Source organism: Microtus oregoni, unplaced genomic scaffold (assembly GCF_018167655.1).
Source record: "Microtus oregoni isolate MIOR12 unplaced genomic scaffold, Mior012 000012F_ref0000307, whole genome shotgun sequence".
Lineage (NCBI taxonomy): Eukaryota > Metazoa > Chordata > Mammalia > Rodentia > Cricetidae > Microtus > Microtus oregoni.
Window position 1 is genome coordinate 17017403 of NW_024543071.1, and position 19698 is coordinate 17037100.

General features: G+C 45.8%; 1 protein-coding gene across 3 annotated transcripts in view; it reads left to right on the forward strand.

The window, feature by feature from the left end:
* The first annotated feature begins 2262 nt into the window (after nt 1-2262).
* LOC121454030 (dynamin binding protein) overlaps nt 2263-19698 on the forward strand; it is a 99973-nt gene continuing 82537 nt past the window's right edge. For 2 of the 3 annotated variants that reach the window (XM_041661226.1, XM_041661228.1), the window contains exon 1: nt 2282-2333. The gene's annotated coding sequence lies outside the window, so the exon portion shown is untranslated. Of the gene's footprint in view, nt 2334-11194; nt 11263-19698 lie in introns of all 3 variants that reach the window. The other variant, XM_041661227.1, reaches the window with a different exon arrangement.

Below are 19698 nucleotides of genomic sequence, written 5' to 3' on the forward strand. Positions count from 1 at the left end.
GCCAGATCAGCTCCCCTCCCCTTTTTTTCTTCTTTCTATGTGGATATGTCGGGAATATACTTGAACAGAAACTATTTGAGTGTTACCAGTTCCAGGTCTGGAAATGCATGCTATGGTTGGGAGATGGGAGCAGGTGTGCACTCTTACAAGGGGACGTGGAGCCCCTGACTAAATGGGAGTCTCGGGGCCCTAAACCATTTCTGGACTCGCCGGCCTCAGAAGAGTGTTACACCAGTCACAGTTTAGACCTTGGTGACGCCCTCAGGCAATTAGCCTCAAACTTCAGTGCACCAACCAAAGAACCGATGTCTGAGAGGCAATAGCCTGGTTCTTCAGGACCTGATCCTTAGGAGAAAGGAGCATGTTTCGATTAGGGACGGGAGAGATGACTCAGAAGGAAAGACGCTGTCAAGCCTCACGGCCACGTGGTAGGAGAGCGTTGACTCCCAGAAGTTGTCTTCTGACCTCCTAGTGAAACCCCTGCCTCAAGTGTCCCCTACCCCAGTAAATAAATAAATGTTAAAAAGAGAAAAGTTTGGATAGAGCTGAGTCAAAACATTCCAATGTTGTTTTAATTTCAAAATGGAATCTTGGCTTTTAGTTCATCTGGCTTTCATAAGGAATGCTTGGCTCTAAGCCACATTAGAAAAGTGTATACACAGAGAACACAGTTGTGGTTAGTTAGTAATAACAACTTTTATCAGCCAGGCATAATGGAGCACACTTTTAACTCCAGCGCCCAGCAGAGGCAGAGACAGGTGGATTTATGGGAGTTTGTGGCCAGCATGGTCTACATAGCAAATTCTAGGACAGCCAGAGCCACGAAATAGAGACCCTGTTTTAAAAACAAAAAGAGTAACGGTTATTATCTCTTTAGGTAATAGATTTTCTGTGTTACTTGAAAAGGAGGAGGCAAGCTCATTGTTTCACAGGCAACTGAAGCATTTGCTAATTTTTTTAAATAAAAATCTGGAATATTTATGCTTTACTACAAAAATTTCTTCCCTCAGAGTTCAGATGGCAAAGGAGGAGAATAATACAGGTGACCCAGCAGTTTCTAGATAAATGCTCCAGAGAACTGGATGCAGTAACTTCAGTAGATATGTGTGCACTTTGGGTCATAGCCTTAGGCACAATAACAAAAGGGAAACCCCACTGAAATGCCCAGGGGACAAGCGCATTAACAGAACATATTGTATTTAGACGGTGAGATATATTCATCAGTAAAAAGGAAAGAAATCCTGACACGCAGTCCAGCACAGGTGGAACGAAGGGCCTTTCTCTATCTGAAATAAGCCAGACGCTAAAAGGACAGGTATTGTGGCTTCTATTTATGAGGGTGTCCCAGGTGGAGGAATCCTTGAGGATACTGAGAAGAGGGATTGCTGGGGCTAGGGAGGGGGAGTCCCCTCTATGGTGAGAGCAGTTTCAGTTTGGGGAAATTAAAAGGTCCTGGTGATGGACGACAGGACGATGGTGATGGATTGTACCTACAGCCGATGAGCTGTGCGCTTTAAAACGATCCAAACGATACACTTTATGCTGTCTAGTTTACTATGATCTTTTAAGAGTAGAGGAATCCAGTAACTATAGCTAACGAGAATTTTGAAATAAAGGCTTATCTTAGCTATGTGTGCATAGTGATAGAAGATGCCTGCAATCTTCAGATCTACTAGGTAGCTAGATCCCTTAACCGGGAAGTGAAGCCCGGCAATCGCGGCAACACCTCCAAGCACTTGCGATCTTTTACAAGCAGAAATCTTTCGCGGAATCCGAGAAAATGGGGTGTCTGGTTCCTGTAGTCTGTGATTCCTTGCTTTTAAATTCTCAAAATTGTTCTGAGAGACTTTGCTCTGGAGGGGAAAAAAAAATAGATGGGAAGAGGGGAGAGACCTGGTGGTGCACCCTCTGCAATACCGCACTTGGGGAGTGGAGGATGATCAAAGGTTCGAGGCCAGGCTTCACCTCGGAGTAAGCTCATCGCGCAGCGGAGAATTTGAGTTTTCTAGATTGGAGGTGGTGCGGGTGCGTGGGGTGGGGGTTGGGAGGTGGATCCTAGCCCGAGCAACGCACCGCGGGTGCCTCAGTTTCCCGGGAGAGGCCTGGGAGCCCGGGCCCTGACGTGGCGGGGCTGCGGGCTGGGCGGCCGCCAGGGGGCGCGAGCGCGGGAAGCGGAGCTGGGGGCCGCGGGGCGGAAGCGGCACGGAGGGAGGCGGGGCGGCGCGGAGTCACCCGGATCGGCCCGCCCGCCGCCGCCACCGAGGGGAGGTGACCGCGGCCCGCCCGGGCCACCAGTGGCCGCGCGCGGAGGGAACGCCGGGCGTAGAGAGCAGGTCGGTGCTGGGCCGGGCGCTGGCCGGGTGGCGGGGACGGTCGCTTGCGGGGCTGGCAGAGCTGCTCCGAGTTGCGCTGCGCTCGGCGACGTGAGGCTGGGACGCCACGGGCCCTCGCTGTCCTCACGCACGGCTGCAGGGTACCGGGGGCTCCCGCAGCCCTAGAGGCCGTTCCGGGCGCGGGGCCGAGGAGTCCAGCCCAGACGCTGTCACTGAGCCGCCGCTGCCTCTTGGCTAGAGCTGAAGGACTCAGCTCCAGTTCTGTCCCTTGTCGCTGCTGTTGCCGGTGGGCATGCGAGGCCGGGATTGCGTGACAGGCAGGCAGGGATGGTTTCCCAAGCAAGCCTAGAGGACTATTTAGCTGGAGTTGCAGCTTTGCTTTAGTGGAGTTTTTAGGTACCCAGGGCGCCTGCACTACTACCAGGCATCCGTGTGTCAGAGGAGGGTGGTGCTGTCTGTCACTCGAATAAAGGGATATTGGGATGACCAAACAGGCCGGTGTCTGATGTGTATTAAGAACCTCGAAGAGTGTTGGGGGGCGCAGGGTTGAATGTAAAAACCAACCTGAAAAGCGTCGTCATATGTAGAGAGAACGTTTCTGCGCTGTCGTTGTTCTGTAAGCTGCCTTTAGGTCTGTCTTACAGTAATCCTTTACAGTCACCAGAGCACCTCATGAAACTTCCTGATTAGTAATGGTGTGGTGTGTGACAAGCGACTACGACACTGATGCACGGTTCGGAAGCATAGTTCAGACTCCACTTTACTTAGTCAAGCGCCACTGTGCAGGTAGAACTGATTAACCCACAGTCGAATTTTGTGCCGCTCCGACCTGATTTCTCAGTTAGCACTGCACTGATAGAAAGTCGAAGCAAAAGCAGCGCCAGGCTGTAATGTGCAAGTTAGTGTATCCATCAGGACTCCATCTTCTAAACTATATGATCCCTCAGGCCCTCTTCCACTGCTAAAGTCTTTAATTTGAGTGTTAACTTGAAATAGATAACAAGTACAGTTTAGGGGGGATTAATTCTATTATTCTATTGTGGGGGATTAATTCTATAATAGTTTATAGCAGACCTTCAATTTCGTTATTACTCCCAACTCTCCCACTTACATAATGAATATTGGACTAAAGTGAAACCTGCCCCCCCACACACATTGCTCATGCTTCTGTGTTAGTGTCTAGAACTGAGAACTTGGCGTGTAGTGCAGAACCGCCAAGTCTGGCGTGGGAGTGGGGTACATGTTGTCACAGGTGATTTTTTTCAATCAGTCGAGAACATTCTGACTAAAACTGATAACTTTTGTGCCGTAGTCACATCGTGCGTGTTTTTGACTGACATCTGATAGGAGTCTTTATAGATGCTGTCTAAATATGTATGAATTATTCGTCTTTTAATCCACCAAGCAGACCTCCCGACCTTTTCTTCCCACACACCCGCTCTTTTCTGACCCTGTTCTCTGAGCACCCCCTTTGCTTGCAGAGACCCCTCTTCACATTCCTCTTTCCAACGCAGGGCAGGGCTCCCCCAGAGTGCCCGTTGAGCTTGCACGACTTTCTCCTACCGGACGGGAAGTCCTGGATCCCTAGATACCATTTAAGATCTGAAAGCTAGGGGTTGGGGATTTAGCTCCCTGGGTTCGGTCCTCAGCTTCAGAAAAAAAAAAAAAAAAAAAAAAAAAAAAAAAGACAAAATAAGATCTGAAAGCTAATGCAAGCTTTTAGATCATCGTTAACATGGACAGCGCCGCTCCTGCCAAGGGGCTGAGCAGACTACATTTGGATATTTAATGGCCACGTGTGCAGATTGTCCTAAGGGATGTCTCAGAGCAGAACCCCTTCTTCTGCCTTAGAAGGAAGCCCTTTCTGCATGGTGCATTCCTGTGCTTCAAATTCATCGCTGTTCCCAGCCCTCTGGGTCACTTTGATCTGTACTGGGCTGAAATAAACGCAAAAGGAATATTTTAAGCTACAGATTGTTTAGTCTTAAATTTGTGGGCGGATTTTAAAGAATGATTCAAAGAGTACAAGAAGAGGCTTGCTACCTATTGGCAGATACAAAATTTGGCTTATGTTTTCAGGCTTATTATTCTGTCTTTTGGGACAGAATACAAGTCAGTTAATGTCTCTTATAACTTGTCTCCGTTACAGGATCATCTATGAAATTCTCAAGCATATTTTCTTGTTAAAGTGTTCTTAAAATTAATTTAGAATATTTCTCAAAAGCTCTACACCCATGAATATGAAATGGTTTCCTATTATATCCGGCCATGAAAGCATCTGAATAAAATAATTTCAAGACTGGATAACTCAGTCTTGCTGTCAGGAGCACATTATGAGGTAGCCTGTGGCCTGGAGAGCAGGGAGATGGAAAGTCCTAGCCATAGCCAGACCCCCACACCCTCTGCCATGAAAGAACTATTATATTCACCGGGTGCTAACTTTTTTTCTTTCTTTTTTTTTTTTTTTTTTTTTTGGTTTTTCGAGACAGGGTTTTTCTGTGGTTTTGGAGCCTGTCCTGGAACTAGCTCTTGTAGATCAGGCTGGTCTCGAACTCACACAGATCTGCCTGCCTCTGCCTCCCGAGTGCTGGGATTAAAGGCGTGCGCCACCACCGCCCGGCGGGTGCTAACTTTTGTGTAGGCAGTTAATCCTTGGTGTCTAACAGAAAGCCATGCTGCCTGGTGCGGTGTGTGGTGGCTCACGATTTAATCCTCAGGTAGATCGCTGTGAGCTCACGGCCACCCTCTATGTAGTGAGCTTCAGGCCTGCCAAGGCTACATAGTGAGACCTTGTCTTAAAAAAAAATAAGTAAAATAAAAAGCAGCCACAAGGAAGAAAGTAGGCGGAGTAGCTAAAATGAGGTATTTCATTTTGGGTTTGCAAGACTTTTCTGCAGCCCAAAGATAGGTGGCTACTAAGAACTGAGAGTATGTTAAGGTGTTGTGCAGAGTGTGAGTCCGAGGGTTGTGCTCTGACCCTCAATGGTTCGTTCACTCATTCATTCATTCATTCATTTATTCATTCATTTTTGGAGCACTTCTATGAGTCAGGGAGGAAGTTTGAGGAAAGTGGGCAAAGGCCTGGTGAGGTACAGCCCCTGAGAGACATAAGCAAGCTTAGCTGTCCTCAGATTACATGGGCAATTCTAAGCTGTGTAGATAGAAAACACAGGGAGGGGGGCTGGGGGGGCTTTTACTTTTTATGCAGAGTGATGGGAGCCTCTCCTGAGAGGTTGCTTGATCTCTGACTTGACTGAGAGAGTAGGAGGTGGAGGTGGAGCAAGTCCCAGCCAGACACTGGAGCAGGAGCCTGCTGGGTAGGTGGGAGGGCTGACAAGGTCACAGGAGCCAAGCGGCGAGGCGTGGGAAGCGGCAGATTAAGAGGTGGTGGGAGCGGGGAAGGGCACCTCAGTATAGCCATTATAAAAGATCTGGCTTCCACCCCGAGGAAGGGGAAGCCTTTACGGGGTTTTCTCTGCCATTTGAAGAGGTTGAGAGTAGATGTTAAGAGAGAGAAGGTTGTGTGGCCCTAAATCAGAATTCTTCTCTGGGCTTTCATTTCCTCATCTGCAGAATAATTGGGTGCCCTCTTGCTCAAGAATTTTAAGATTTCGGGTCACGTGGAATACTTCTTCAGGGAGGCAAGGAGAGCGTGGAGGAGGATGAGATTCTTAACATAAAAGCTTCAGATGACCTGAAAGCTTGACACCAACCCACCTGGAGCTGGCCAGGGCTATGAGTTAAATCCTGTCTCAAAAAAAAAAAAAAAAAAAAAAAGCCGGGCAGTGGTGGCGCACGCCTTTAATCCCAGCACTCGGGAGGCAGAGGCAGGCGGATCTCTGTGAGTTCGAGACCAGCCTGGTCTACAGAGCTAGTGCCAGGACAGGCTCCAAAGCTACAGAGAAACCCTGTCTCGAAAAACTTAAAAAAAAAAAAAAGTTCCTTTAAATCTTCTCACTTTCAAACTTTCCAGTCTCTAAGTTCCCTTTCTGCCTGAACCGGGATCAAAAACTGCCACTCACCCGCAGATCTGGCAGCCAGAGCATCTTTGTCAGGGAAATCTGGAACTTTCGAGAAGGAAACAGTCCTAATTTTTGTCCATTTGAGTTTAGTTGCTGTTGTTTTTGAGGCAGGGTCTCTCTGTGTTGCCCAGGCTGTCCTGGCACTCCATCTGTAGATAGCCTTGAACCCACAGAGATCTGCTTGCCTCTCCTCTGCAGTGCGGGGGATTAAAGGTGTGCACCACCATGCCCAGCCCCATTTCAGCTGTTTTATCACAATCTAAAAGATTTATTTTGTGTTCAGTTCTGTTATCCCACTCCCCTGCCCCATGTGTTCTTTAAACATTTGTTGAGATTTATTTATTTTATATAAGTGAGTGTTCTGTTTGCATGTGTACCGCATGCATGCCTGGTGCCAGATCCCATGGAACTGGAGTTAAAGAGGGTGGTGACCCACCATATGGGTGCTAGGAATTAAACCCAGGTCCTGAAGAACATCCAGTGCTCTAAACGGCTGAGCCATTGCTCCAGCACCTCCCAGGTGCTCTCTTCAATTTCACTGTGCGTTTTGCTTGAGTAGGATCTTGCAAGGTGGAGGTATTTGATTTATGTATTTGAACTCTAGTGCTGTGGCTCTTCTTTTCCCCCGGGTGCTGTTGGTGTGTGCTCCTGCTTCATGTGCCACAGTTGCCTGTTCTCTGTGTAATAGGCGAGTGCTCAGGTTGACCTACTCCCCCACACTGCAGTAGTTACAGCAGTGAACTCTTTCTCCTCTCCTATGTGTCTGCTTAGAAAGCCGTGTAACCTTTCTGTGGGATGTCCTTAGAAGGACACTATTGCAGATGAGCTTTCATGGGCTGAGGTTGAGTAAATGATCTCAGATTCATTTCTACAATAGCTGTTGTAGTTGGATGTTTTTTTTTCCCCATCCACCAGTTCCCAGATAACTGATGTGGAGACTTAATATTAATTATAATTGCTTGGCCAATTGCTCAGGCTTGTTACTAGCTAACTCTTACATTTTAAATTAACCCATATTTCTTATCTATGCTTTGCTGTATGGATTGTGGTTGTCCTGCAGCATGACTTGCTCCCTCTGTATCTCCTGGCAGATCCTCTCACTCTGCCCTCCTTCTTCCCAGCCTCCTCTGTGTCCGGCTGTCCCACCTATACTTCCTGTCTAACTTTTTATTAAACCAATTTAAGTGACAAATCTTCACATAGGAACTGGCAGATGGGACAGAAAAGTCTTTCTATAAGCTGTCCCCATCTCTGTCCTGCCAGAAGTATCTGTGTCCCCATGTTTCACCAGCTCCAGCTTTGCAGACTTTTTCTGACCTTGTAAGTGCAAGATGACCGCTTGTTATCCTCATTTGTATTTTTGTCTTACTGGTCATTTCGAGCATCTCTTAGATGTACAGCTTCCTGCAAATGCAAGCTCTTTCTGTGTCATCTGTTGGTCCCTGTGGTGTCACTGGTACAGAAGTTATGTAATGCAAGTGCTCCTTGGTGCGTTATACTCTGATGCTATCTTCTCGTCTGCTCTATTCTATTGTCATTTGTTTTTCTTTGGTCATTTTATATTATCAAATAAGTTATTTCACCTAGGTTTATGCATCTCAAATTTTGTTTTAAAAACTCCTTCCTGGGATTGGAGTGATGTAGGAGGGTCTTTATCTATCTGTTGCTTTCATTGGTTAATTAATAAAGAAAACTGCTTGGCCTGATAGTGCAGAATTTAGATAGGCGTAGTAAACCGAACGGAATGCTGGGAAGAAGGGAAATGAGGCACACGCTATAGCTCTCTTCTCCAAGATGGACACAGGTTAAGATCCTTCCTGGTAAGCTACCATCTCATGGTGCTACACAGATTATTAGAAATGGGTTAATCAAGATGTGAGACTAGAGCTAATGGGCCAAGCAGTGTTTAAAAGAATACAGTTTCTGTGTAATTATTTCGGGTGTAAAGCTAGCTGGGAGGCGGGGAAACGGCCTGCAGCTCTTTCTACATTGGAGAGATGCTCAGTGGTTAAGAGCACTTGTTCTTCTAGAGAACCCAAGCTCGGGTCCCAGGACCCACATCAGGCAACTCCTAAGCACAAAAGAGAATCTGATGCCTTTTCTGACTAACACAGGAAGTGCCCTCATACACACACACACACACACACACACACACACACAGAGAGAGAGAGAGAGAGAGAGAGAGAGAGAGAGAGAGAGAGAATTAAAAATTAAATTGAAATTAAAAATTTTAAAATGCCATCTCTGGGTCACCTCTATGACTTTAATTCTTACAGACATTTTATCAATGTTGCATCCAGCTCTATTCTGTTTTCCTCCATTTGATGAGCCAGGTTTTTAAATAGAATCTCGCAGGGGTAGGACAGGGGAAAGAGGGAGCAGGGAGGAAGGGGGGGAGAGAGAGAGAGGAGAAGAAAAAATTCCATGCTTTTCTTTATTGAGCCACGGCACCCTTTCCCCTTCTCTGTGATCGCCATGGCATACTGTCCTATAGCTCCATGCCTATCCCACTGGTCAGTAGTTCCACGCGTGTTTCATCCCACTGGTCTGTAGTTCCACGTGTTTCATCCCACTGGTCTGTAGTTCCACGTGTTTCATCCCACTGGTCAGTAGTTCCACGTGTTTCATCCCACTGGTCTGTAGTTCCACGCGTGATTCATCTCACTGGTCTGTAGTTCCACGCGTGTTTCATCCCACTGGTCTGTAGTTCCATGCGTGTTTCATCCCACTGGTCTGTAGTTCCATGCGTGTTTCATCCCACTGGTCTGTAGTTCCATGCGTGTTTCATCCCACTGGTCAGTAGTTCCACGTGTTTCATCCCACTGGTCTGTAGTTCCACGCGTGATTCATCTCACTGGTCTGTAGTTCCACACGTGTTTCATCCCACTGGTCTGTAGTTCCATGCGTGTTTCATCCCACTGGTCTGTAGTTCCATGCGTGTTTCATCTCACTGGTCTGTAGTTCCACGTGTTTCATCCCACTGGTCAGTAGTTCCACGTGATTCATCTCACTGGTCAGTAGTTCCACGTGTTTCATCCCACTGGTCAGTAGTTCCATGCGTGTTTCATCCCACTGGTCTGTAGTTCCACGCGTGTTTCATCCCACTGGTCTGTAGTTCCACGTGTTTCATCCCACTGGTCTGTAGTTCCACGCGTGTTTCATCCCACTGGTCAGTAGTTCCACGCGTGTTTCATCCCACTGGTCTGTAGTTCCACGTGTTTCATCCCACTGGTCTGTAGTTCCACGCGTGTTTCATCCCACTGGTCTGTAGTTCCACGCGTGTTTCATCCCATGGTCAGTAGTTCTTGCTCCGGGTTGTTTTGCTCCGCTTTTTACTATAATGATGTCATAGTCATTTTCTGATGGCCAGCACAGCGACTCATTCATTTTAAGGTTTATGTAACTGTTCCTGGACCAAAGTTTACTTTTCCTTATAAATTTGGAGCACATTCATTAAGTTACTCAGAAATTATATTTTGAGATATTTTTATTGGGATTGTATTAAATGTGTAAATTATTTGAATAGGCTCGATATCTTTGTAATGGCGACGTGTTCTACTGAAAGAATGTAAATGTTTTTCCACTTACCTTATTTTTCTAGCATTTTTTTAGAGCTTGGAATTAATTTAAAACTGACAGAAGAGTTCTAACAATAGTACCAGGAGCTCCTGTATGCTGCTTCTCTGGAACAACCCAATGTTAGCATCTGGCCGTTGCTTCATGACGCCCTCTGCATGTTACACTTCCCTCATCCTTTTGAGTTGGGCACAGTCTCCTTCGAGTTTTCACCTCTAGGTACATCAGCACCTTGGGCCAAACTCAAGGCCTCGTGCATGCTAGGCAAGTACTCTACCGCCCAGCTGTCCTCAGCCCTTCATTATGGAAACTCCTTCATGAAACCCTAGAAGGGCGTTCTTGAGACTTTATGTTCTGATCCTATAGTGAATCATATTTCTAGATGGCAATCTGTAGTTTAAGATGCCTAACATGGTTTTTTCTCTCATTTTTTGTGCCAACTACTAAATTCTGGCTCTGCTGTTCTGAAACATGAATGCATTTCTGTAGGAAAGCTTGCAAGTGTTTTTATTAGGAGCAATATCCTTTTTTTATTACTTAACCTTGGCCTACTTTGTAGGGCTACAAAATATACAAATTAGGAAATTGGTATTTCTCAGTTCTGTATTTTCTTTCTTTCTTTTTTAAACCATCAGCACCCGGAATGTCTCCCACCCAAGTACTAACCAAACTCAACCCTGCATAGCTTCCCCACTCAGATTTAGGATGATGCTACTGTAGACAATTCTGTATTTTCTTAAAAATTTCAATAGTGTCCCATACACTATGCATTGTCAATCTTTTGTTAAAAGAAGGTTAAAGGATTTCATCAAAACTCTAGTTGAAATGTCTTTAAATTGGTACAAACTGTATATTAACATGAATATAGTCCTAGTCAGACTTGGTGCAATCTGACCAAAGAATGCTGTGCCTTCAAAAGCCCCTTGAGGTGCCATGAAGCCTCTGCAGGGAACCCATCAGCACAGTACAGTGAGTGCCTGACAGAGTCTACCAACGGCGTTTCAAAACTAGTAACAGTAACAGTAATAAAATAATCCACTCCGGTGCTCAGCAGCAGAGGAAGGTGTTGCCATGGGATCCGAGTCCACAGACCCTGTGTGTCCTGATTGTTCTAAACAGACCTTGTGCAAGGCAGCCTCGCCTCAGGGTGTCATTCATTTTGTCTTCTAGCCCCCCACCCAGGTAGTTAATCATATCCTTGAAATGGTGGTTGTGTAGCTTCTTCCCCATCCATGTGCCTTATTTCTTTCTCTTTTCTTATAGCATTGGCCAGGGCTTCCAGGACCACGTCAGAATGTTCCGCCAGATGCGTCCTTGAGAGGCTGAAAAGAGTGAGCCTAAATTTTTCCCACTTTGCATGGCAGTTTTTCATTTGTTTAATATTTGGTAGGTTTGGTTTTGTTTTAGACGGGGGTCTCGCTATGTCGCTTTGGCTGCTCTGGAACTCTATATGGAGCAGGCTGGCCTCAGACTCACTGAGATCCACCTGCTTCTGCCTCCCAGTGCTGGGATAAAGGCTTCTGTTCATATGTGTGCCCTTTATCAGGAGCAGGTGTTTCCTCCTGCTTGTAATTTATTGAGCTTTTCTATCAAGGATGGCTGGGTAGATAGATTAAACCTTATGGAAAACTTTGCCAGATTTTTCCTCCAGGAAATAAGATGGCTCCACTCCAGCTGCAAACCCAAATCTGACGCGTTGTGGCTAAGTTGTTACTAGCAGGACATAAATAAGAGGCTTCAATATTTCCGCACTCTACATCCGTTAGTGTATGGTCAAATCCCAAGAGTCTAACGTCAACTTGTTTCCCAGTGAGCTCTCACTTTTCCTTCTGATGTGGAGAGTCAGAACTGAAAAGGCTGTGTGAAGGGGAAGGGTCATGGTGAGCATTACAGCTGTACTGGTCAGTGTGATCGTCAATAAAGACACGAAAAACCAGTTCCCTTGCTCTGGGTCAGTTTCTACTCCTGGTGTAAATCTTCAGGGTATATCAAGGGAAAACTGCAGTTATTTAGCAGGTAGAGACGTAGATGGCTCCCCAGTGACAGTTATGCTTGTTGGTGGATTGCTGGGCCGTTAGCTACCATTGTCCCTTCTCTCCCACTTCAGATCAGTATCCCCCCATTATAAAAAAACTCTATGTATTAAACACAGAGAGTTTGTAAAATATAGAAAAGCAAACTTATAATCCTGGCTTTGGTGCCAACCTCTTAAAGGCTTTATTTCACTCCCATCTGGTTGTGGAGGAGGAGATGTGCTTAAGCCAGGGTTTCAGTGCCTTCCTCTTTTTTCAGGGATAATCTGAGCTCACCTTGATCTCATCTTGGTCCCCTAGGAAGGATCAAGGAGGGTAGCAGGCTATGATTAGCTTTAGGTATGGGGAGAGAAGCCTGTGGGTCGCCTGGCTGAGCCCAGGGGAGCCACCATGCACTGTACACCAAGCTCAACATTGTAGTTGAACATGGAGCATCCGTGGTCTAGAGCCCGACAGAGCGGGTCCCAAATCTGGGAGCAGAGGGTACCACTTTGGTGATTTTTACCCTTTAGCATCAATTCAGTCCCTGGTTCTTCTTTCTTCACATCACATTTTCATTTAAAGTCAGGGTCTCAGTGTGTAGTCCTGGTCTTTGGCCTGCTGGACTTGCTATGCAGACCAGGCTGGCCTGGAACTTGCAAGTATCCTTCTGCCTCCAAGTTCTGGGACTATAGGATAGGTATACAGTATCACACACTTGGCTTTTGTTTTCTTTTGACTCCAAAATAAACCTCCACAGCCGGGTGGTGGTGGCGCACGCCTTTAATCCCAGCACTCGGGAGGCAGAGGCAGGCGGATCTGTGTGAGTTCGAGACCAGCCTGGTCTACAAGAGCTAGTTCCAGGACAGGCTCCAAAACCACAGAGAAACCCTGTCTCGAAAAACCAAAAAAAAAAAAAAAAAAAAAAAAACCAAAAAAACCAAAAAACCTCCACATAGTCATTTTGTTTCCCTAATCCCGGTCTTGTGGGCTGTCCTATATGGACATGTAACAAGCAGGGAGTGAGCAAACTCCTAGTTAGCATTCCTGTCGTCAGCAAGTTCAACTCCACACAAAGGCGCTTCCTCCTCATGGTCATCCCTTTCTCCTGATTTGCTGGAGTGTCTGTTTCCAGTTTGCATTAACCCTTGCCTCTTTCTGGAATCCCAGAGAGAGAGAGAGAGAGAGAGAGAGAGAGAGAGAGAGAGAGAGAGAGAGAGCTCTACAAAGACAAGATTTTTTTTTCTGTCAAGTTATCCCAGGCACCTCTGTCACTGTGCCCCTACAAGTGAATCTATCTTGTGACCCAGAGACAGGAAACCCACAGGATGAGAAATGACGGTTCTCAGCCTCCTTCTAAGGTGAGGGTGGGGTAGTGGGATTTCATTGTTCCCTGAGAATGTAAAGAGGGCCAGGCACACCATCCACCCAGAGAGACACTGCCATTGTGCCAGCCTCTGCTGGGGGCAGGAAGAGCATGCTACCCTTTCCTGAAAGCAGAGTAAGGATTTGTGATGGGAGAGGCTCCGGGAGAGAATGGCTGGTGCTGATGTTCAGCCACGGTCCTGGCCGCGTGCAGGCTGGGCATTGTTCTCATGATGACTTGATTCTTTTAGCGTGAATGAGCCTGCCTCATCAGCAGAAAAAGTTGCAATGGATGTGTCGAGCTGTACTTCACTCCCCAGCCTCACGCCCCATGACCTCCTCTTTCTGGTTTGTTCTCTCCTCCCATGCCTAGTAAAGTAGACACTTTTTTCACCTTTTCTGTTGTTTCTGACAATAAGTATTATTCTGGATCTCACTCTGGGCTGTTGTGCCAGAAGTCACATTCACAGCGTGGTGTGGGATGTTAGCAGTCAGCTGCTGCAAGGTCGTGATAATGCTGTCCCCAGGCCATGGCCCCTGCCTAGTGCCCAGCACTCCAGCTACTCAGTCAGTTCCCAAGCGCTGCTGCCCTGGCCTGATCCAAAGCTGCTCCTGTACACGCATGTCCTTCTGTCTCTTCACTTTCTCCCAGTCAGCAGGTCTCATTCTCTCTTGTAACAGTACATGTGGCAGTAGGTGTCTTATTCTAGTTATTGGTATGTCGTCTGTCCAATTTACAGTTTCATTAGCTGTCCAAATTCAAACGAAGGGAAGCTAGAACCGATGGTGGTGCACACTTGTAAGGAGGATTGCAAGTTCAAGGCCAGCCTGATTTATGGGGGAGACCTTATCTCCAATATGATGTGATGACATGATATGATAGTTAATATAATATCCAGCAGTGAGCTTGTTAGCCAGTTCCATAAATGCTCAGCTCAATTAATCTTCAGGATGATTATGTGGAAGGTAATGCTTTAGCCCTGTTTAAGGTAGAGACGCTCGATGTATATGATAAGGAACCTTCTGTAAAGTTCTGTTGCTGACTGTAACAGATCTCTGCCCTAAAGATTTGGATTAGTTTATCTGCATAGACCCTGCTGTTTGCTATGGTGCACCAAGGCCAACGAGAGCTAACCTCAAACTCACGGTGGTCCTGTCTCGGGATCCCAAGTGCTAGGATTACAGAAATACACCTTTATTTTTTAAATTAATTAATTTAATGTATGTGTTTATTTGCTTAGGTGTGTCTCTTGTGGGTTCACATGTACCACAGTACACTTGTGGAGGTACGACAACAACCTTCAGGTGCTGGCTCTTACCCTTCTATCTTGCTCAAGACAGAGTCTTCTTGCCACTGCATAAACCAGGCTCGCTGTGCTGCCAGCTTCTGGAGATGGTCCTGTCTCTGCCTCTGCCTCCCTGTTGGGACATGCTGGAATGCAGATACACACTGCTGCCTCCCCATTGGGACACACTAAGATGCAGATGTACACCCCTGTTGGGACACGCTGGGATACAGATGTGTGTACCACTGAGACCAGCTTTTGGGTGGCTTCTGGGGGTCATCAGTCTTGTATAGCCTAACTGAGCCATTTCCCTAGCACCATTATTTTCTTAAATAATTTATTTAAAAAGATAGATCCAAGAAAATGACAGAGTTTGTAATTCATCCATTTCTTAAGCAGTCTTTAATTTGTTTGTTGTAAATTTAAATTAAAATATTTTGCTTATAATCTGTTTGTTGAAGAAACTGGCCATTTGTCCTAATGTTTCCTACAATATGGATTTTTTTTTAAGAGCTTGGTTGGCTCAATTTCACTCTAGTTTCTATAGTGAGTTAGCTTACAACTTACCCTTTCATCTGATGGCCATTGCAAAAGGTTCCAAATTGCTCAATCACTATACATAGAATTCACTGGCCCATATAATTTGGTCTCGCCCTGAGGTCATTTCTGAGGAGTCTTCTAGAGTGTTCCAGGTGTCAGAGAGTGACATTATCTATAGCCACCCATTTCCATATCAACTCATTGTGCCTTGAAAGGATTTTGTAACTATCTGGCAGGGAAGTTTCCCTGTTCCCTAGTGCTGGGGGTGGAGGGTGGGGTGGGGGCCTCTAGCTTTCTTCTTTAGGGACTGTGTGTTACTTTAAGGATTCCCAAGCTCAGTGACAGGACCTTGTTGGCATGTCATCTAACAGTATCGATCTGTTATGGGAAAACCCTGAGGACCCCTGGAGGGGTAGTGAGGGTAGAGTGAGTTTGCTTTGGAACCATACTCTACAGGCGCCTGTTGTGGTCCTAGAGACTCAGCAGCTCTCAGGACTGGGTGTCATGATGCTAATACAGAAGATTCTGAACCCACAGATTTCAGTACCCCAGGTTCTGGCTGCCGGTGTCTGGAGTCAGTAACTCTTGTATCTGGATCACTGTGGACTTCCAGGTTCCTTTCCTTTCTTCCTTTACTTTGGGGGCTTTGTTGCCTTTGCCTTCCATCACCTGGTGCTTCTGATGCTTCTGTAGGTTAGCAAACCAGTGTTCAAGTAGCACACATGAATGCTGTTGAAGTTTGATCTGTCGTTGATTCAAAGGTTCTAAGAAGAAAATATATCAGTGTTGATGTGTGATGCCTCTCTGTATGCTGTCAATAAAGAAGCTGATTTGGCCAATAGCCAAGCAAGAATAGGGTCAGGTGGGAAATCCAAGCAAAGATATAGGAGAAAGGGGGGCAGAGTCTGGGAGATGCCAGCAGCTGCTGAAGGAGTAAGATGCCAAAAACATTACTGGTAAGCTGTGGGGCACGTGGTGATATACAGATCAGTAGAGAAGGCTTAATTTAAATGGTAAGGGCTTGTTAATAATAATCCTGAGCTGGTAGGATGAACAGTTTGTAATTAATATTAAGCCTGAGTGGTTATTCAGGAACTGGTGGGTGGGAGAGGGACCTCCAGTTACACAGTGTCAGTATTTGAGATAGTGTCACAGTTAGTCTTAAGGTCAAATAGTTAATAAACTAAGACACAGAGAAGGACATTCAGTGAACTGCTTAGAGCCCTAAGGAGACTGATCACACTAGTAATAGGTTTGCTTTTATTAAAGAATTAGTTAACGGTAAATCACTGAAAAGCTTCCAAGTGAATTTGACCAATATGCTCAAAGTTTATTCTTATATTCCATAGAGGAAATTCAAACTGGGTCAGTTATCTCTTATTATGACTTGAAATGCTTAAAATTAAAATTAGCTTTTTGCAGACCAGATGTTAATCAGGGCGACTGCAGCCCTGCGGCCTCACGTTGTCTCCCTTTGCAATGATGAGAGAAAAATAAGAAGCACTTCAGGTCGGCATGGGGGCACACTGTAATCATAAGACTTGGGAGACTGAGGCAGGAGGATTGCCACAAGTTTGAGGCCAGCTTGGGCTACACAGTGAGTTTCTGGCTAGCATGAAGTACACTGTAAAATCTTTTATTTTATTTTATTTATTTATTTATTTATTTTTGGTTTTTCAAGGCAGGGTTTCTATGTGGTTTTTGGAGCCTGTCCTGGAACTAGCTCTTGTAGACCAGGCTGGTCTCGAACTCACAGAGATCCGCCTGCCTCTGCCTCCCAAGTGCTGGGATTAAAGGCGTGCGCCACCACCACCCGGCACTGTAAAATCTTTTCTCAAAAAAAACCTCTAAAAATCAAAGTCAAAAAATTAAAAAAATACTCATTATTTATGCCTAACCAAGGGAAGCATCAATGCATACAAAAGGTGGTGACAGAGGTGAAGGCCACCTGCGGTTGCAGGCTGGTAGTCTGACTATAATGCTGAATTACAGTCTTTTGTTTTGTTTTGTTTTGTTTTTTGAGACAGGGTTTCTCTGTAGCTTTGGCTGTCTTGGCTGTCCTGGGACTCACTCTGTAGACTGGGGTGATCTCGAACTCACAGAGATCCACCTGCTTCTGCCTTCCTGAGTGCTGAGATTAAAGGCATGCGCCACCTCCGCCTGACCTTGTGTTGCATTCTTGCTGTGCAGTGAAGACAGTTGCTTTGCTGTGTCTTATTTATCTGCCTGTGTTGTTTTCGCTTGGGCAGAGGGCCAAGCAGGTGCACAGGTACGTGGGGCCTTAGAGTACTGGATGGCATTTGGTTTGCCTGACACTGGGGTGCGTGATTAGGAGGAGGAGGGTAGGAGATGAGGCCAAACCTGTGGTGGGGACTAGGTCTTAACAAGGTGTGTCTGCCCAGCGGAGGAGTTTTACTGCAGGTGGCGGGTGGAAGAACCCCAGGCATAGAGAAGTGTGTGGGTTTGCGGTTTCCTAGCCACAATGTGAGGAGCAAGGCAGAGGGAGATGAGATTTGGAGGCAGCGTGCAGGATCCTCAGAAAAGACAGGTGGAGGCAGATGGCTGTGTTTGATGATTTAACTGCAGAGCTAATGTTCTTTCCTAGAAGTACAGGGCATTTTTTATGTAAGTAAACAAATTAATTTCATATCCTCCTTTTATCCCCAGAAGGTATTTGGCAAAGGCTTTCTTGGACCCCCACATAGGGATCTCCTTTGTGACTGCCAAAGCCTGTGGCTATTATGAACACACAGCTCGCATACTCCTGGTAGAAAGGGATGTCCTCTGCTCTTTCCCCATGATCAGTACCCACAGAGTCACGTTTCTCCCTCTTCTCAAGTACACAATTGCAATTTTGAGAAGTTAGCTCCGCCCAGAAACGCTGCCTTGACTGTGTTATTTATGCTGCGATTAGTCTGGGTGATGATGGTCCTCCTCCTCTGTCTCTCCCCCTCCCCCATGATTGGCACCATCACAGCAAGCACCTCTAGCCCCTACTCTTCCCCTGACACATGACCAGCCAGCATTTTCTGAATGTCTGCCTTTTGTTAGGAGGTGTTCCAGATGTTTAGTGAGATTTCAGATTTAATCCATGTTTTACACTGTGAAGTAGACGACTATTATCTTAATTTATAGATGAAGAAACTAACATTCCGAGGAGTTGCCTATTGACTTTCCCGAGGTCACAGAGCTAGAGATGGAAGCTAGGGTTGGGGTGTGACTCACTTAGTTGTGAGTTTGTCTAGCACGTGTGCAGCCCTGGTTTATATCGCATCAAATGTACCAGGTGCTGTGGCCAATCATGGCAGATACTGGCAGGTACATGCCAATAATCTCAGTGCTTAGGAGGTGGAGCCAGGCCATCTGTAGCTACATAGTGAGTTCAGGGTCAGCCTGGGATACAAAAGACTTGTCTAAAACACACACACACATACGAAAAAGGAGGAGGAAATTGAAACTAATGATGTCTCACTTAAGGGTCAGATCCTGTTATTTATTTATTAATTCAATCTAATAGTAAATATGATTTCCCATTTTAAATTTGCTCATTATTTCTGGGTAGAGCATTGCATAGAATGCATCAGACTCTGGGGTCAGTATTCAGCAACACACACACACATAAACTTCTTTTAAGAATACTTATTTATATGTACATGACTTGTGTGTATGTGTGTCTTGCTATAGCACATGTGTGGAGGTCAGAAGAAAATTTGCAGGAGTCAGTTCTCTCCCACCACATGAGCTCCAGGGATTGAACTCAGGTCACCAGCTGAGTGCCTTTACCTGCTGATATCTCACTGGCCCAACAAATTGTTCTTTGATGTTTTCCCACCTGGTGAACGTGCAGGTAACACCGCGCTGCCCTTGTTTCCATCCTAGAGCAGACAGAAGTTGCAAGAATAGAATGCTTATTAAAATATGAATTCAGGTAAAGCTTTAGGGGTAGGACTAATTAAGCTGTTAATGTGTCTGCCATTTTCTAAGGTAGAGCATTCATATAAGCCTTTGCCATTTTGAGTAAAGTATTGAGATTTCTGAAGTAAAAGAGATACTAACTCTTTAAAATTAAAATAATTGTCTATCTTAAGACATCCCAGTCAGTATATGAGCTGGTGACTTTCAGTGTGTTCCCAGCACTGTCATCACTAACTCCAGAACATTTTCACTCCCCCAAAGGAACCTAACACTTATTAGCTCATTCCCCAATTCCTCTTCCTTAGGATCTCTAATTTTATTTTAAAGCTTTGTCTTATTTTCTTTATTTTTACTTTATATGAATTCAGTACCCAAGAAAGCCAGAAGAGAACGCTGAATCCCACAGGACTCCAGTTAAAATGGTTGTGACTGCCTGCCTGTGGATGCTGGCACGGACGCTGGCACCCAGGCCCTTTGACAACAAGCCAGTGCTCTTACTCACTGAGCTGCCTCTTCAGCTGCAGAATCTTTCAGTTTAAAACCTTGTAACACCTCAGTGCTATGAAAAAGGGTTTGAGGGCCAGGTATGGTGGCACACGCCTTTAATCCCAGCCCTAAGGAGGCAGAGGCAGGCGGATCTCTGTGAGTT